Consider the following 17,176-nt stretch of genomic DNA (forward strand, 5'->3'; position numbering starts at 1 on the left):
AATATTGGTGTATTTTAGTGTCTCTCTTTTGTTCACATTTCTAGTCTAGGAACAGGCCAGGGCCTCTCTTACTGATACAAGGTGTTCCTCAACATTCTGCCATTGTTATGTCTCAACAAGGTTGAACCGACCTGGTCCTCCGGGACATAGCCAGGGCCAGATACCTTATCAATGCTGAGAGTGCGTCTGTTTTCGTGTTATTCATATATCCCCTTTTTGTATAATACTCGCCCCAACCCTTTGGTTCGACGAGAAGAGGGTTCGACAGCCAAGGAACAAGTCATCGACCACCGGGTCCACTATAGATTATTCAACCTAAGTCTGTATCTCGCTGTATTACATCCTGGAATAAACCATCTATTCAACCCTCTGATCCAACCTGTCAAGTTGCTTTGATTTCGACTTCAAGAATTACTACTACGACTGAAAATACACAACGCAGAGTCTGTCCGAACAGTTTAGAAATAAGCTGAAATCTAACATTTGGTGCCGTGACACCGTCTTGAAGAGAGAGGAGTGAGAAGACGATTGCCTCTGAAGATTGCCCTGTGATCGAGAAGACCGCGCGCCCTGCCTGGGAAGACGTCTGATCAACGCCTGCCCTGCTGAGGGACCCGCATCCACAACGCGGCTGAACCAGCGCATCTCTATGCACCACGTGGGAATCAACGGTGACTGAATCTCATTCCACACTCTCGACCAAGAGAAAAGAACAAGAAAGTAATCTTAAAATAATCTACACACACATAACTGTTATTATTATTATTTGTTTTACTATTAGGCTGCACTACATTTGCTGAGTAATGAAGTTGTGTCATTAAGAGCTTGACGAAGTGAGGACCTGTATTAGTGATTAAGAGCTCAATAATCACTGAATATACGCCATATGAAACTCTTTTGAATTTGTTTGTTGAATAAGGCCTTTGGTCTGGGCTAGAGTCCTAGAAGCTGGGCTCGAGTCCTAGAAGCTGGGTTAGAGTCCTAGAATATTGTAATAGCATGTCATTCAAGTGATTTGTTCATCTTTGCTAGTTTGTCAATGTTGATACGTGTCCTGAAGATAACTTAAGACGTTTGGTTTGCTCAGGGGTTTTGTTTTACGACTTGCTGGACAAGGAGTGAAACCGTATTTGTATTGAATTCACTGGTGAGGTTACATGAATCACTAGAGTTTTTTTGTTTGTGCTATGTTGTTTTGATCCCCGCCGAGGAATCACATATTGTTTTTGATCCCCGCCGAGGAATCACATATATTGTTTTTTTTATCGAAGAGGGAAAAAGTGTGCCATCATCTGTTGTTGGCATACCGAGCTCCGTGGGAGACGTTTATTTGTTTTTTCTAAAGCAGCGATTGGTCGCTAGTTTTAGCTTTGCATAGGAAAAAAAAGATAGAAACAATGCCGAAAGGTAAAGGCAGAAAGAAGGCAGAGAAGGAGGAAAAAGATAGCAATCAAAGTCCCAATGCATCTGAACAAATTGAACAAGATTATTTTGAATTGGAGGTTAGAGATATTGACATTTATTCAATTAGCGAGACTCTGTCTAGATTCTTCAACGACAGACATGATTTGCAAGGAAAGCAAGGCTTCCCAGCTGGGACAACCGCAGCTGCACAATGGCAGAGATCAAGGAAGTCGGAGAAAAGGTGTATCGAGATGAAGAAGTCAGGATTCAATTCCTGGCTGACGAGAAGAAGGAAATGGCCAGGGAACGAGAAAGATTCCCCCAGTCCAACAGGGATAGAGGACGATTCCCCCAGCCAGTCAGACAGAGAGAACCTCGACCATGCCACAACTGCGGACAAATTGGACACTGGATAAGAGAATGTAAAGCCCCTCGAAAGATGTACCGTGACCGCTCCAACGAGAGAGTAGGGGAAGAAAACCGCTCAGACAAAATGAAGGAACTATGGAAGAAATTACAGGCGCAGAGTGCTGAAGAACTCAGCCGCATATGCGCAACAATAACACCAACTTGGAATGACACTCGTTAGATTTGGCACGCAAACCAACTGATACGGGGTGAAGAGTAGGGAGTGTTTGAGTGTTTGTTATTTTCATTCCTTTATTTTCACGAGAGGTTAGTCTTCGAAAGATGCTAGGACTTTTGTCACCTTTGTCGCCTATCTAAGTGAGAATTCATGTTGGTTCCTTCTTGACACAACTGCTCAGCTTTAGAACATTTTATTTGTTTTGTTTTATTTTTGAACAAAGGTTCAATCATTCATTCATTCACAGAAGGTTTATTGAGAACTATGATGACTGATTACTGATGTAACCATTTTCGAATCAAGCGATTTATTTTTGTAATGTTTGAGGCTGTGACAATGCCTCATGACTGATACTGCACTTTCTCTTTGTTTCATGTTTCATCGTACCTGGGAGATCCAGGAGACACGGACACTTGTTGAGGCCTTGGGATGAGTCCTTGAACTGAACTGTGTCTGTGTTTGTCCTGACGCCCAACTACGAACTTTCATCCACACACCCCAACTGCTACTCAAAACCAACTGAGTCATGCAGTATTGTCTGTGATGTTGTTGTGCCAAGCAGAGGGAGGTGTCTGGACAGTCGACTTTCTTGATTCTTTAAATTTTTTATGTTTTGGTTTAATCATGAGTAACCTAATGAGTTTGTTATTTTCTTTATTATAGTGGCCTACACCTGGTTTACTTGTGTATGATTTGAATTGACTTGTCTATTGCCTTTAATGCTTTCTTTCATTGATTTAGTTAATTGTTAATGGTTTACCAGTAGATACACTGAATTCTCATTTTTTTGGGTGATCTTTAAACTACATTTAGTATGATCAAGAGGGAGGAATGTAGAATATTGGTGTATTTTAGTGTCTCTCTTTTGTTCACATTTCTAGTCTAGGAACAGGCCAGGGCCTCTCTTACTGATACAAGGTGTTCCTCAACATTCTGCCATTGTTATGTCTCAACAAGGTTGAACCGACCTGGTCCTCCGGGACATAGCCAGGGCCAGATACCTTATCAATGCTGAGAGTGCGTCTGTTTTCGTGTTATTCATGTATCCCCTTTTTGTATAATACTCGCCCCAACCCTTTGGTTCGACGAGAAGAGGGTTCGACAGCCAAGGAACAAGTCATAGACCACCGGGTCCACTATAGATTATTCAACCTAAGTCTGTATCTCGCTGTATTACATCCTGGAATAAACCATCTATTCAACCCTCTGATCCAACCTGTCAAGTTGCTTTGAATTCGACTTCAAGAATTACTACTACGACTGAAAATACACAACGCAGAGTCTGTCTGAACAGTTTAGAAATAAGCTGAAATCTAACAATTTTGAACACAATGGCCACCCTGCTGCCCATGTGTATTGCTCCTTGTTTCTGTTTTGTATTTTGGTCATGGGCTCTGTTATCTGTCATGTGTTGTCTCCGCCATTCACCTTAATTGTTCTTTGCTTCCTGTGTCTGCTTGTTCCCTCCATTTTGTGTTCTCACCTAATCCATTTTGCCTCAGAATCGCTTGTTCATATTCAATTGTATTAAATTTTTACTTCCAGAATCAGCTGTGGGGGAGACTGTTGAAGTCTATACCAGTATTTCTGTGTGAGTATTAATGTTATTGAGACAATCTTTTCTGTTTGAGTAAAGTCTGGATTGATTTAAGCCTTGTTTCACTGGTCATACATTTCGGTCCTCCTTATTAAAATTCTGAAAATTAAATCCTAATTCATATCCAAATACATTGAGAAGGATGAATTAATGCAGGTCAAAGATTAAGATAAAAATATATTCTATTATGAAATTCACAGATAAAAGTATTCACTTATTAAACACTTTACAAATGCAATGAGGAAATAACTCAACTGATCAGTTCACAAATTATGTAACTGAACATATGGTGAATGTCCTTGCAGGCAAGGGCGTCAGTTTGTTTTTAGAAGTGGCGGGGACAATAACCATTACCTTGAGTGGTTTGAAAAGTGCTGGGTACCCTTATGAAAGCTATTCATCCATTCAATGCTGCATTACAATATGCTGTACAATGTATTGTCAGGTGTTGAAAATCCTATTCTAACAATAAAAGTTGAAAACAACAGTTTGTGTTTTGGCTTGTTTTGCAAAACGGCGTTGGAAACACCAGGGTATTGGCTCGGGATATGTAATACTAATACACACAGGACAAAGAACAGTGTTGGCAATTTAACACTTATCTTGACATCAACAAAGTTTACCAGACAAACAAAGCTAGGCTGTAAAGGGGGTACGAAATGAAACGAGGTACTGAGCATCAGCCTTTTGAAGACGAGCAAGGGCTGCTGGTAGCATATGTTATGCTGCATTAGAAATAGAAAAAAAAACAAGCGCCCAGAGGAGAATTGCAACTGCCAAATCCTGACCACCAGTAAACACTCGCGAAGGACCAACGTAGACTTCACTCGTTACAACATCATAAGCAAATTGCCCGCAAATAAAATCCCCTACAGTTTAGGACAATCACACAGGTTATGCGAGAACATATTTATGTCAGGATAGGCCTACCAGGGCTCCAAGTCTAATGTCACATATCTCAATCAGGCAAAAAAAACATAACCACATTGGCATAGCAATCGCTCTGTGTAGCTGCTACTAGCTGCAATCTATATAACCTACAATGCATACTTGCTGGAGCACCAACCAGAATCAGATAACAATCGCTTAGGACCGTGGGTAACCAGGTCATCACGAGCAATCAAAAACGGCAGCAAAGTTTACGTAAACCAATTTCTTACCTTATGGGCCCTCCACATGAAGGCTAGATGATGTATCCATATCGTTATCCAGTGTCACAATCATGATTTTTACAGGAAGCAAAAGGACTCGGCCAAGACCGAGGCCCTGCTCATCGGCTCCAAATCCACCCTCACCAAATCACAACACACCCCAGCTCCACTCATAATCATCGATGGATTCCCAGTGCCCTTCTCCTCCAAAGTCAAGAGCCTCGGCGTCATCCTGGACAACACCCTCTCATTCGCACCCCATATTCACAACATCACCCGGACTGCATTCTTCCACCTCCGCAACATCGCCAGACTCCGCCCATCACTGACCCAATCCAGCACTGAAATCCTAGTTCACTCATTTGTCACATCACGCAGACTACTGCAACGCCCTACTCACCGGACTCCCCACCAAACTCATCAACAGACTGCAGATCATTCAGAACTCAGCCGCCCGGATCATCACCCGCACCAAATCATCTGACCACATCACCCCTGTCCTCATCCAACTTCACTGGCTCCCAGTACACTACCGCATCCAATACAAAACCCTACTCCTCACCTACAAAGCTCTCCACAACCTAGCCCCCAGTTACCTCTGCGACCTCCTCCAAGAATACATTCCCTCCCGCTCCCTCCGCTCAACCTGTGCTGGACTACTATGTATCCCCACATCACGACTTATTACAATGGGTGCCCGGTCATTCAGCTGTTCAGCACCCAGGCTCTGGAACTCCCTCCCCCCACACATAAAACAGTCAGACACCATTACAACCTTCAAGTCACAACTCAAAACTCACCTGTTCAAACTCGCACACAACGTCTAACTGATCACTGTCTTGATTGTTTGTTTGTTTTTGATTTAATTATTTATTATTATTATTTTTCCACAATGTCTTGTTTTTAAACTATTTATTATAACTTTATGCTCTGTAAGGTGACCTTGAGTGCCTTGAAAGGCGCCTCTAAATTAAATGTAGTATTATTATTATTATTATTATCTGAATAAAAATGTCAATTTTGTCTTTCTGTCTTGAAACTTCTCAATTATAACGCTGTGTACAGACAGCACACGTTCACCCTCCTCCCCCTCCCCCTTGCGATGACATTAAATATAATTTAACAAATTATACAAGCAACAAAAAAAGGCTTAAGTCGCAAGGCTATTTAGCTTGATCCATAATGTCTAAGAGAAAAGCTGGAACCGATATAAGATCCTTTTTCAGCAGGCAAAAATGCGCTGTAAGTGCAGAGAAACCTACAAATCACCTTGTTTTACGATGTTTGATATTAACTCAGTTAACTGCTAGTTCTCATCTATTGCTAACGTTAACGGTTAGCTAGCAGTAACACTGCAGTCAGCTACATAACGGCTTTAGCTACACTCTATGCTTTGGCTACTACAAATTTCTGTCTTCCACTTTTATTGGTTGAGTGGAATACCTTTTGTACAGTAGCGATGGTTTCTAGTGTTCCATATACATCGGAAGTTAATTCCATGATATTGCGTCAGCCTTCACTAGTACTAAAAGTCATAAAAGCTAGGCTAGGAAAGCTAGCCTTCCAAGTTCACGTTCTCTCAGGTCACAATGTTCGATCGGAATGCGCCACCATGGGAATGCATCGACTCCGCTGTCATTTTACAACGCCATGTTTCTAAAGTGGCTGACAGTCGACAAATCAAACGACTAGATACTGTGGCGACTCCTACCCCCCGGGGAGTCTGGATGTTCATGATGTCGGTTGGGGAAAAGGGGTTTTATTGCCTTTGGGTGTTGGGGTTAACGGGTTTGGGTTGTGTGTTCGGTTGAATGTAGTTATGTGTTGTGGGGTGATGTTTATTGTGTGTAGTGTTGCCGGCAACCGTTACCCAGAGTTGCATGTCCGTTGGTTGGGTGTGCGTGCGCTGTGTGACATTGTTAAAATAAAGGTTCTGCAGTCATGTGGTGTATGGGACGGTTAATTACCTTTTCTTTAAACCTGACTGTGTTCTTCTTGGCCGACACTACAATACCAAATTGCGTTTTTCACATGTTTGCAATCTGCGGATTTACCACTAGATGGCAGGTGTGCATGCTGTGAGGATGTCTCCGTGCGCGCCTATCGCATGATTTAGAGTCGACGATTTCGGTTGAGTATGTGGGGATTTTTTCGGTCGCATTTGGTTTGCACATTTTTAAAAGTGGTGGGGACAAATTCCTATTTTAAATAGTGGGGGGGACATGTCCCCCCCGTAATCTACGCCTATGCTTACAGGTCATCGAAGCTTACATGCGAGCTACCCTTAAACAGCATGATCCTGCTCATCGAAGCTTTCCAATAGACCATTACTCAAATGGTGTAATTCTTGGGGGTTCAAGGGAGCAAATGAGTCGACACCTAATGCGAAAAGTAAGGCCACCGTAACACGTGTTGATTGATGCTTACTGCCAATTTGACCAACAAAATGAATTCACTATAAAAACAGTAACATATCATAGTATGCCTCATGCTGTTGTGCTCATTTTTACACAGATGAACCTGGATACCTTTGACGCTGCTGTGTCATTTGTGAATGTAAATAACAACCACTGGCGGTTCGTGGTGAGTAGGCTACAACAACAAAAAGAACGTTAGCAGAGGATAATTGTGGATTTCGTAATGTGCTCCTGCTTTTTCCTTATGTTTCCCCAGTATCTTCATGCGCCTTTAAAGAGTATATCTGTGAGGGATCCTGCTGCTGCAGAACAAGATCTTCACCTCTACACAACTGCTGTTCAATCCTACAAGTAAGAAAATAATGCAAAATATAACTTAACTGTCCGACTACCAGTGAAGCATCATTTCAATTGTGGGTGGAAATAAATTAACCAAAATACAAACGCAAACTGAAATAGATGTGATGTGTCACAGTTCAACATACTTTTCGATTCAGAAATAAACTTTGTCAAATGGTTCTAGACCTGTAAAGTCGTCAGAAATTAGCACAAACTTGGACATCATGACTCATGTTTCAACAGTATCTGGATGATACTGTCATGATTTTGTGGTAGAAATTAATGATTATATTCTAAGGTAAACCATGATTATTATTAAGCCTAAATATTTAATGATGGAAAGCAGAGAAACCACCTCTGGACTCAGAGCTGGGCCTCATACAGAGCCAGGCAGTCTGGGGCTAAGGCGTATTGACGTCTTCCCATCGTTTAGATTGACTGCAGGCGATGACCACATGCTTAAAGGAATGTATGGCTGACCGTCCTTATCAATAAGGCAATTCTGAGCATGTACCGAGGGCAGTCATATGATTTGCAACACAGCTCAGTTTGAAAGTATAAGAAAGACCGGGATCGGATCACTCAGCAGTGTCTTAACAAATATCACTTGGCTTTGTTGTCTCTCGTTTGCGGGTTACAATAAACTCTCCCTCTATACTTGACCCGGATTCTCCGATTCCTCTTGCGTATAGCTAGTTGAAGTGAATTAGATAAGTCGTTAATGGAAATCCACGACAATATCTGCATACATGCCAGAGTTCTGAGACTACAGAAAATTAGACATTGGTGCATTGCATTGTGTCTTCCAGCCGCTACTTTCAGATGCGGCAAAACCTTTACGGCAAACAGGTGGAGGGCAGCCTCAAGTGGAAAACCGCAACAATTCCACACCCAGTCCAACAGGACTCAACAAGCTGCGGGGTATTTGTAATGCAGGTTTTACAAGAAGATTCAGAACATCCCTAAGTACGCTTGACAAGTACTTGACTACAATCCAGTAACGCATGTTATTTTGACATGTCATATCAGATGGCTAAAGAGGCAATCCAGTCTTTTCCGGCGATTCCTTCATTCAACATGAAGAACTCGCCATAGGTTGTCTCCGGGCAGAGATGGCAGAGGAGCTTCTGTCCGCATCAGGTATATACATACAATTATTAGGGTTATCAATTGCTTAATTCCGCTGTATAAATGTTTTTAACTGACTGCTATATGTAACTCAGAAGCTGCTGCATGCTGGTACTTGGTTATTGAGGTTCTCCCCTTCAGTAATGCAGTGTGGGAGTCAATTTTAAATCACTACGTAAATCAATGTTGTTCTTTTTGTAGAGAAAGACTACTGTTCAATGTGTGGCTTGCGGGATTTTCCAAGAGACACAGACATTGAGACAGAAGTAATTGACTGTGTAGGTGCCTGAAATCCAACCACACAAACATTTAAATGCTGGAATGTGTATTGGAGAATAGAAAGAAATCTGTGATTTTATTTTCATTTTGTCGTTTACAATATGCACCAAAAAAATCACATCACCAATATGAGATATTAAATTAGTTTATCTTTGTAGACCCAGTGTGACTCATGTGTAAGGTGGTTCCATGACATGTGCCTAACAGCAGCCCAGATGGTACATGTTCCACAAGAATGGGCCCAATGGCAATGTACCCTGTGCGATAACCAATAAATCTATTTGATTTCCTGTTCATATGTAAATATTTGACATTGTTGTAAGTTGTATTTATTTAATTGCTTAGTGTGTATAAAAAGTACAGCCTGCCTACCTAAAAGCGGTACCTAAAAGCGCCACTGCCTGAAGTCTAGTGGAGTGGAGTCTGGCAATGCTCGTGTTTGCAGTGTTCACTTTGTGAAAGGTAAGTTACATAGCTTGCAAACCTACAGAACATGGGGGTGATATTACCAAGCCATGAGTATAAGGAAATGCATAATTTATAAGGAAAGGCATAATCTATAGTCAAAGGCACATACACTTATGAGTCTACATTTACAATTAATGGGTATAACACACAGAAGTACAAGTCCATAAAGATTGAATAAAAGTAGCTTCAAACTTGAGATAAATCATCAGCAAGTGCTGGAATACATGTGATTATGATCACTGTATTGCGTTATTTCTTGAAGAAAGTAGTCCAATCCTTGGTCGCTTTTAACTCACTTTATTTGATAAAGTAGGCATGTTTCGGTATGGTAACTATGAAGCATAAGGGAGGGAATTGTATCTAACGCTTGTGAGAGAAATACCGTGATGGCTTCAGCCCGGTTCTCTCCGCGGTGTACTTGATCTCTGTCCTCTCCATCTGAATCACGCGCTTTTGCCCGTCAAGTGGGCGTGGCCTATGTGAAGTGGGCGTGGCCGGGGTGACGTAATGGCTCAGCCATCCTCACCTGTCTAAAGGTGCTGCCATCTGTGGCTGGAGTAGTTATTGCAGCTTATGTGTTCGATCCTGCTTCCTAGTGGCTATGTGAGGGTAATGCAGCTTGTGTGTTCGATCCTGCTTCCTAATGGCTATGTGGGGGCAGCTTATGTGCTTAAAATACGTAACAACTGATAGAATTAATACATAAACACAAAATGTGACCACATCTCTTGTGTGCCTCACATGTATTGTGTATGCAGGTGAAAGAGCTGCCACTATGCAAACAAACGTGCAACGAGTGAAGATCCACAACTTCCAGGACAGACCACAGGTGTCCTCTGGTAATCACACCTTCCACTCCACCTGATCAACTTGCAACTGAAACACAAAAATGGAACAGCAGACAGGAAGAGGAGGCATTTAGTCACATGATACATCAAACAAAAATGTTCTTGTGGAAAAACTGAACACAGTTGCTGTCCCAACACTTCAGGAAGAACACATAGACGGAAGAAAGTCCCAACTCTGGGAATTATGTTGTCCCACAGGTCCACATCACGCACGATTCTCTCTACAAAAAGGTCCTTTTTACTCCAGACAACGAAGTCGCAGTAATCAACGTCAACGATGTGGAGCTGAGCCTGTACTTGATAGAAGTAAGCATGGCTCCTGTCCAGCTCCAGAGTTCCCCCATCGTTGATGAGACAGAAGCCCTGGTCCCCAGCACACAGGCGTAGATTGGCCTCCTCATCTTTGCTGTGTGGGCACTAAAAGTTCACAATGAAAAAAAGTCACATTCTACTGTAAATAAGCTAAACATTTCTGAGGGGAGGATCCCCAGACCCAGGATCAGATGTCACAATCCCTATACCTACCTACTCTACTGTAGCACAATACTGAACAAATAACTTACCTTTTCTCTATTTATGTTTTATTTATAAGATTTTAAATACAAGACACAAAACAGTCAGTGTATAAGTACTTACATGTGTGGAGAAGAAATTACAAAGTAATACTATAAAAGTTATTGTGAGGATGATATTTGTAGACGTAATATAAAACCACAACAACTTACCTTTATCTCACAGATGCCAGTTCCATGACAGGTGCACGTGACACATCCATCCGGTGACGCTCCCATGTATGGCCATTTAGGATTCAGCGACGATATCCTTACAGGAGAAGCTCTGGTGGTGCAGACTTTGCAGTCCTTCATACTGCTTTCTGGCAGTTGCCTCATATTTGCATCCATACCTGTAATGTATAAAAATAGGAATAGGAAAATAACTTATTATTGTACAATAATAATTAGTACATTTTAGATTTTCACACCTGTGCTGTCCTAACCTAACCCTTATCTTTGCCTAATAAATACCTTGTTGCTGCTGTAGAAAACTTCTGTGCCTCTGGGTAGCATATCCACTTGATCAATGACTTTGACGGCTGTAGAAGACTAGTACGCAGAACCTGCTTCAATTTCGAGGCTTATATCCTTCCTGCTCTTTGGCTAAACCATATAGTTGATGAGCTCTGGTTTCTGGTCTCCTCCTCTACTGCCTGGACCTGTAACTGTGTCAGCTCTTCTTGTCTGAAGTCCTGGCATGCTTTTTGCAACTCTGTTGGGGGTAGCATCTCTGGTTTCCTATACTGAATAAGTGTTTTGGGTAGCTTGCTCACAGACTTCGGGACAAATTCTCTGTAATATGGTACCCTGGACATCAGTGCAGCACTTCTTGGGGCATTTCTGCTTAAAGACTTGAAAAACTGAACAAATGACTCTGATCCTTGCATATAGAATTCTCAAAACAAAAGTATTTTCTTCAAGTATAATTATTTACAATTTCAAACACAAATGATATACTCTTGGACACTGGACTGTGGGACTAGGTAGTGTGAGTTGCTCACCTGTCCTCCCAGCAATGGCATCATTGAGTTTTTGCTTTTTGGATTTTGCAGATGAAAAGTCAATCATTGCATCTCGAGCAGCAGGAATCTGTGTGAGAGACAGAGAACATGTGTGTGTGAACATACATGCAGGTGCAAACTGCCAAAATGGAAACTAAACTGCATCCCAAAACAATCCAAAATGTGTTGTTTGCGTGATAAGTGAATGTACAGGTCACCCTGATTCAGCTCAGAAAAACATGCATCTGAATACCTTTTTGACATGCGATGGCATTAGGCACTTGCACTTCTCAGTGGTGCAGGATGCAGTCTCTCTCATCTTCACACCTGCATCTATAGCGAACAGAACCGCTCCAACAGGTAAGCAGGATTCTGACAATCTGTATAGACAGAGACATACAGGTTGATTGGATTAGCTAAACATTTATATAAAATGAATATTATACCAAGAATTATTTTGTTTGAGCTAAACTGTTGTGTTAAACATGCCTTGGGTTGTGATATTTATTTAATTACCTACCCAGCAATACAGTTACAGTGTGCTGTAACAACCTCTCCATCTTCTCTAGCAAAACCCAAGTTTTCAAGGGTGTTTCTCTGGACCTCTGGGAATGGTTGACCTACAAAGTTGTAACTACAGTTAACTAGCTAGCAACATACATTTAACAACATCGAGGCATACATCAGGCATGCAAACTCTCTAAACGCTCTTAATGAAGCTGTTACGGTACGGGTTACTGGGACCCAATTGCAGGACGCAGGGAGGCGGAGACAGGGTAAAGGCAAAGGAATTTATTCGTGGAGCGTTCGGGAAGTCAGGCAGGCGGGGGTCTGGTAACGGGCTGGCAATCAGGTGGTCACGGGCTAGACGGTGGACGGGTAGTCAGGCAGGCGGGGGTCTGGAGCCGGGAGGACGATCGTGCAGGTGGGGGCTAGGCGAGGATCGGGTAGTCAGGCAGGCGGAGGTCCGGTAGCGGGAGAACTAGAGAAGGGGAAATGGGATTACTAGAGGGACAGGGTATACGAACAGGACTTTGGCAATAGAGCGGGTAGGCGATACGAACTTGCTGGAAGTGTATGACGAACTGGCGCCGGCAGACTGGGGATCCCAGACTTAAATAGGGAACGTGGATTGCGGATTGCCGACAGGTGGGTTGCGGGAAGAGGAATCCGTTACGCCCTGCCGCCGCTAGAGGGGGGTGTTGGGCCGTGTAGCGGGACGAGGCGTAACAGAAGCGTTCTATAAAATCACAGGTTGCAACATTATTTCACTGTGGGTTTCTTTCTGTTCATCTTCATCACTTTTTTTTACTCAGCTGTTAGCAAGCCTAGTAGCTGCCTAACATGAGTCAATGTTGCTATAGCAACACGGTGGATTAGTTATAACAGTAGCCTAACGTTATATATAAAGAAAACACATTTACTCATCCGGGCAAAAACAAGTCGACATTTATTAAATGGCTCTTTGGTGCCGAGGTCATTGACCCATCCACACACAAAGTAGTTAAAAGCCTCCAGACTCTTGTATGCCTTCATTTGGCTCGCCGTATAATAGGAGGTCTGAAGGACGAGAAAGTTAGTAATGTCCATCGCTTCGACGGCGGGCAAATCAGCTAAATCCCGAGAAAAATCACCCTTCTTTAGTGGGTATGGATCATATCCAATATGTGCAGCGATTTTTTCACGATACCTGCTGCGGGCAGGTTCGTCGAGGTGCTTCACGTACTCCGTGTCCTCCATCACCATCAGTCTGCGCCTAGAATTTCCACTTCCTGCCCTCCACTTGAAATTCCCGCGTCATAAAAGTCCCGTGATTGAAAACAAGCTATAGATTTATAGCCTTTTTTAACATACATTTGTTTTCATAAAATCAAAAGGTCTGTTTTTGGAAAAAATAAGCTTTATGTTATGTGTGGGGCAGTTAGCTGGGTTCATTTGATATGGGTAGGTCAATAGGTCAAGCCGCATAATAGATCTATATCCTTCTTTGAGAGTAAAAAATAATTAGAAAATCACAGGTTGGGTTTTTTGAGAAAATAAGCTTTGTTATGTGTGGGGAAGTTAGCTGAGTTCACCAGAAGTGTTTTGATATGGGCAGGTGAAAAGGTCAAGCCGCATAATAGATTTATAACCCTTTTTTAACATAAAAAAAATATTATAAAATCAAAAGGTCGGTTTTTGGAAAAAATAAGCTTTGTGTTATGTGTGGGACAATTAGCTGGGTTCATCAGATGTGTTTTGACATGTGTAGGTGAAAAGGTCAAGCCGCATAATAGATTTATAGCATTTATCATTTAAAAATAGTATAAAATCAAAGGGTGTTTTTTTTTTAGAGAATAAGCTTTGTGGTATGTGTAGGCCAGTTAGCTGAGTTCACCCAATGTGTTTTGACAAGGGTAAGTCAAAAAGTGAGGCCATGTAATAGATTTAAAGCATTTATCAACATAAAAAATTATATAAAATCAAAATGGTTTTTTTGTGTAACATTTTTTGTTTTACATAGACAGGCCTTGTATTAACACATCTAAGTTGGTTTGACACAAATTCGTCCATCAAAGCCAGTGCTAAATAGATTTTTCTAATGTGTAGAATAGGGTGACCAGATTTGAGTTTGTAAAAAAGAGGACACTTCGTCGAGGGGGGGGGGGGGGGGGGGGGTGTAGTGTAGATTTTTTGAGCTGTCACCGGATCTGGGAAAATCGTAGCTGTTGTGATGCTTTATAGTGTGAAAAGCAAGGGTACCCTCTGCAGCCGTAACAGAAGTGTCGGTTTTACTCACAAAAAAGTCGGTCACTTTACTCGATGAGCTCTCTCCTCTTGCTGCAGTTTTGTGTTTTGTAGAGTGCACGTGAGCTTCCAAATCGCTGCCACCTTTATTTGCCACTGACACGAAAGTGCCTGCTCTGCATGTCATGCACTCAGCTTCTGAAGCATCACGGCGGAGGCGAAAACATGGGTATTTTTTCTTTAGTTCGTCCGTGAACTTACATTTACGTTTAGGCATGGCTGCAGATGTAATGTGCTGTTGTAAACAGAGTGGAAGCGGCAAGGTGCTCAATGTTGCCAGATTGGAAATGGCAAAGTAACGTACCAAAGGCTCAAAATGGTCGTATTTGGAGGATAATTATCGTGGCTCTGGCAACCCTGAGATCGGTCGCCCAATGACAGACTCTCTCTACAGTCAGCTCGCGCAAGAAGGTGGAACGTAAACCATTTCCAGAACTTGGAAGGCCGTAATAACCATAGACATATACAATGGTAATAACTAGTAGGTTATGTGAAAGACCCAGAAACACAAATATGCGACGAGGCAAAAAAATAAATAATAATAATAATAACAATAATATATTATTTATTTTTTTGCGACGAGGCAAAATACCGGACGTTTTTGGAATCCCTGCCGGACGCATTTTTTAGGTCTCGAAAAGAGGACATGTCCGGGAAAAAGAGGACGTCTGGTCACCCTAGTGTAGAATATCCAACGTCCAATATAAAACCAACTTTACCACGCTGGTTTGCAGAAAACTTTATACAATAGTCAGTAAGTAAGTTAGTAAAATGTATTTATAAAAGCACATTTAATACAGTTTGCACTGACTAAAGTGCTGTACATAGTGCATTCAGCAGGCAAAGATTATGGCAAAATAACAATAGAATAAAATACAACTAAAATACATGAAACCGGACATCCACACACAACAAAGGCAATAGTGCAGAGGTCAGATAGTTAATGGGGAGGGAAGGCAAGGTTGTACAGATGGGTTTTGAGCCTTGATTTAAAGGCATAAATGGAGGGGGCATCACGTATGTCGGGTGGCAGTTGGTTCCACAAACGCGGAGCAGCTACAGCGAAGGCCCGGTCACCTTTTTGTTTTAGTCTGGAGCGAGGGATGTGTAGAAGACCCTTATTAGAGGATCTAAGGGACCTGGTGGCTGAATGGGGGTGTAAAAGGTCTGATGTGTATGATGGGGCCTGACCATGTATGGCTTTGAACACCATAAGAACAGTCTTGAAAATGATCCTTTGTTGTACTGGCAGCCAGTGAAGGGAAGCAAGAGTGATATGCTCCCACTTTTTTGACCCAGTCAACAGTTTTGCTGCTGCATTTTGGACTATTTGGAGGCGTGATATGAGGGACTGAGGGAGACCAAGGTAGAGGGAGTTACAGTAATCCAGCCGTGATGTTATGAATGCATGGATGACTATTTCCAGATTGTGGTATGATAGGGAGTGCTTTATTTTCGAGATGATTCTGAGCTGGTAGAAGCTGTTCTTCCCGACGGAGGAGATTTGCTTATTAAAGCATAAATCAGAATCAAAAATAACGCAGAGGTTTCTTGCAGATGGTTTTAGGAATGAGGTTAGACTACCTAGGTCAGTGAAGATGGGTTTTTTGAATTTGGAGGGGTTAATGATGATAACTTCTGTTTTTGCTATTGTTTAGTTGGAGGAAATTATCCCCCATCCAGTCATTTATCTCTTTGAGACACTCTAGGAGCGTTTGAAGGCAGTCCCTGGATCTCAGAGGGAGATATAACTGTGAGTCGTCGGCGAAGAAGTGGAACGACAGGTTATATTTTCTTATTATATTCCCCAGTGGGAGCATATATAAACTGAACAGGATTGGACCCAGGATGGACCCCTGGGGGACCCCACAAGGCGGCACACTGAAGCCATCAGATCGACTTGCCTCCGAAATATCCCAGTGTTTTTAGATTTGTCACGTTCATCGTGCCCCCGTATAGCCAATTCAAAGGCCCCACAAACTTTAATACAATCAATTAGTTACGACAAAATATGTAAATTTTGGTCGTCTTACCCCTATCCGATGACCCTCGTCCAGCATTAGCGATGCTAATTCTGCCTACCCTGGCTAGTTTGACAGTTGTTCATGTGAATTATGGATCGGTCATGTTCCTTTAACCTTTCAGACAGATGTTTGAGGTCTGTTAGTCCAGTTTCGGTCCAGGCAGAATCAGATGAAGATGATTTGAAAAGTAGAAAAGGAAGGCAGAACAGCACATTTTTAGATCCCAAGCCTTTCAGTCAAACCAGGTCCACGTTAAACTCCTTGTGTAGGACTTCTGCTTCTCTTTCGCAGGCTGTGAAAAATTAATGTTCTTCGGCCTGTCTGGTCCAAGTTGTTTTATTCTAACTTTTTCTTTTTTCTAAAAGCGATTGAACCGAATTAGGGGGTAATTTGTCTATATTGAGCTCAGCTGCGACACAACTAGCCTTCTTTCAAACAACTCATGTGAGCAACGCATCTGCGGTAGCGTTGATGTTGCGAGGTAACCAGTTTCTGGGCTCCAATGCCAGCGCCCTAAACTCTTCGTTAAAACTGAATGGCATCAGAATTGATATGGCCACTCTAGAGTGAACGACGGGTTTGGGCGCCGTGAA

The 17,176-nt window shown here is 42.2% G+C and overlaps 2 long non-coding RNA genes across 2 annotated transcripts in view; one reads left to right on the plus strand and one right to left on the minus strand.

The window, feature by feature from the left end:
• Positions 1 to 9,212, minus strand: part of LOC132464753 (uncharacterized) — a 48,050-nt gene extending 38,838 nt beyond the window's left edge. Inside the window, exon 1 of the long non-coding RNA XR_009527341.1 lies at positions 4,748 to 9,212. This is a non-coding gene — a long non-coding RNA (uncharacterized LOC132464753). The remainder of the gene's footprint in view (positions 1 to 4,747) is intronic.
• LOC132464759 (uncharacterized) overlaps positions 2,495 to 17,176 on the plus strand; it is an 85,327-nt gene continuing 70,645 nt past the window's right edge. The window contains exon 1 of the long non-coding RNA XR_009527342.1: positions 2,495 to 3,086. This is a non-coding gene — a long non-coding RNA (uncharacterized LOC132464759). The remainder of the gene's footprint in view (positions 3,087 to 17,176) is intronic.

This window comes from Gadus macrocephalus, chromosome 1 (genome assembly GCF_031168955.1).
Source record: "Gadus macrocephalus chromosome 1, ASM3116895v1".
NCBI classification, from domain to species: domain Eukaryota; kingdom Metazoa; phylum Chordata; class Actinopteri; order Gadiformes; family Gadidae; genus Gadus; species Gadus macrocephalus.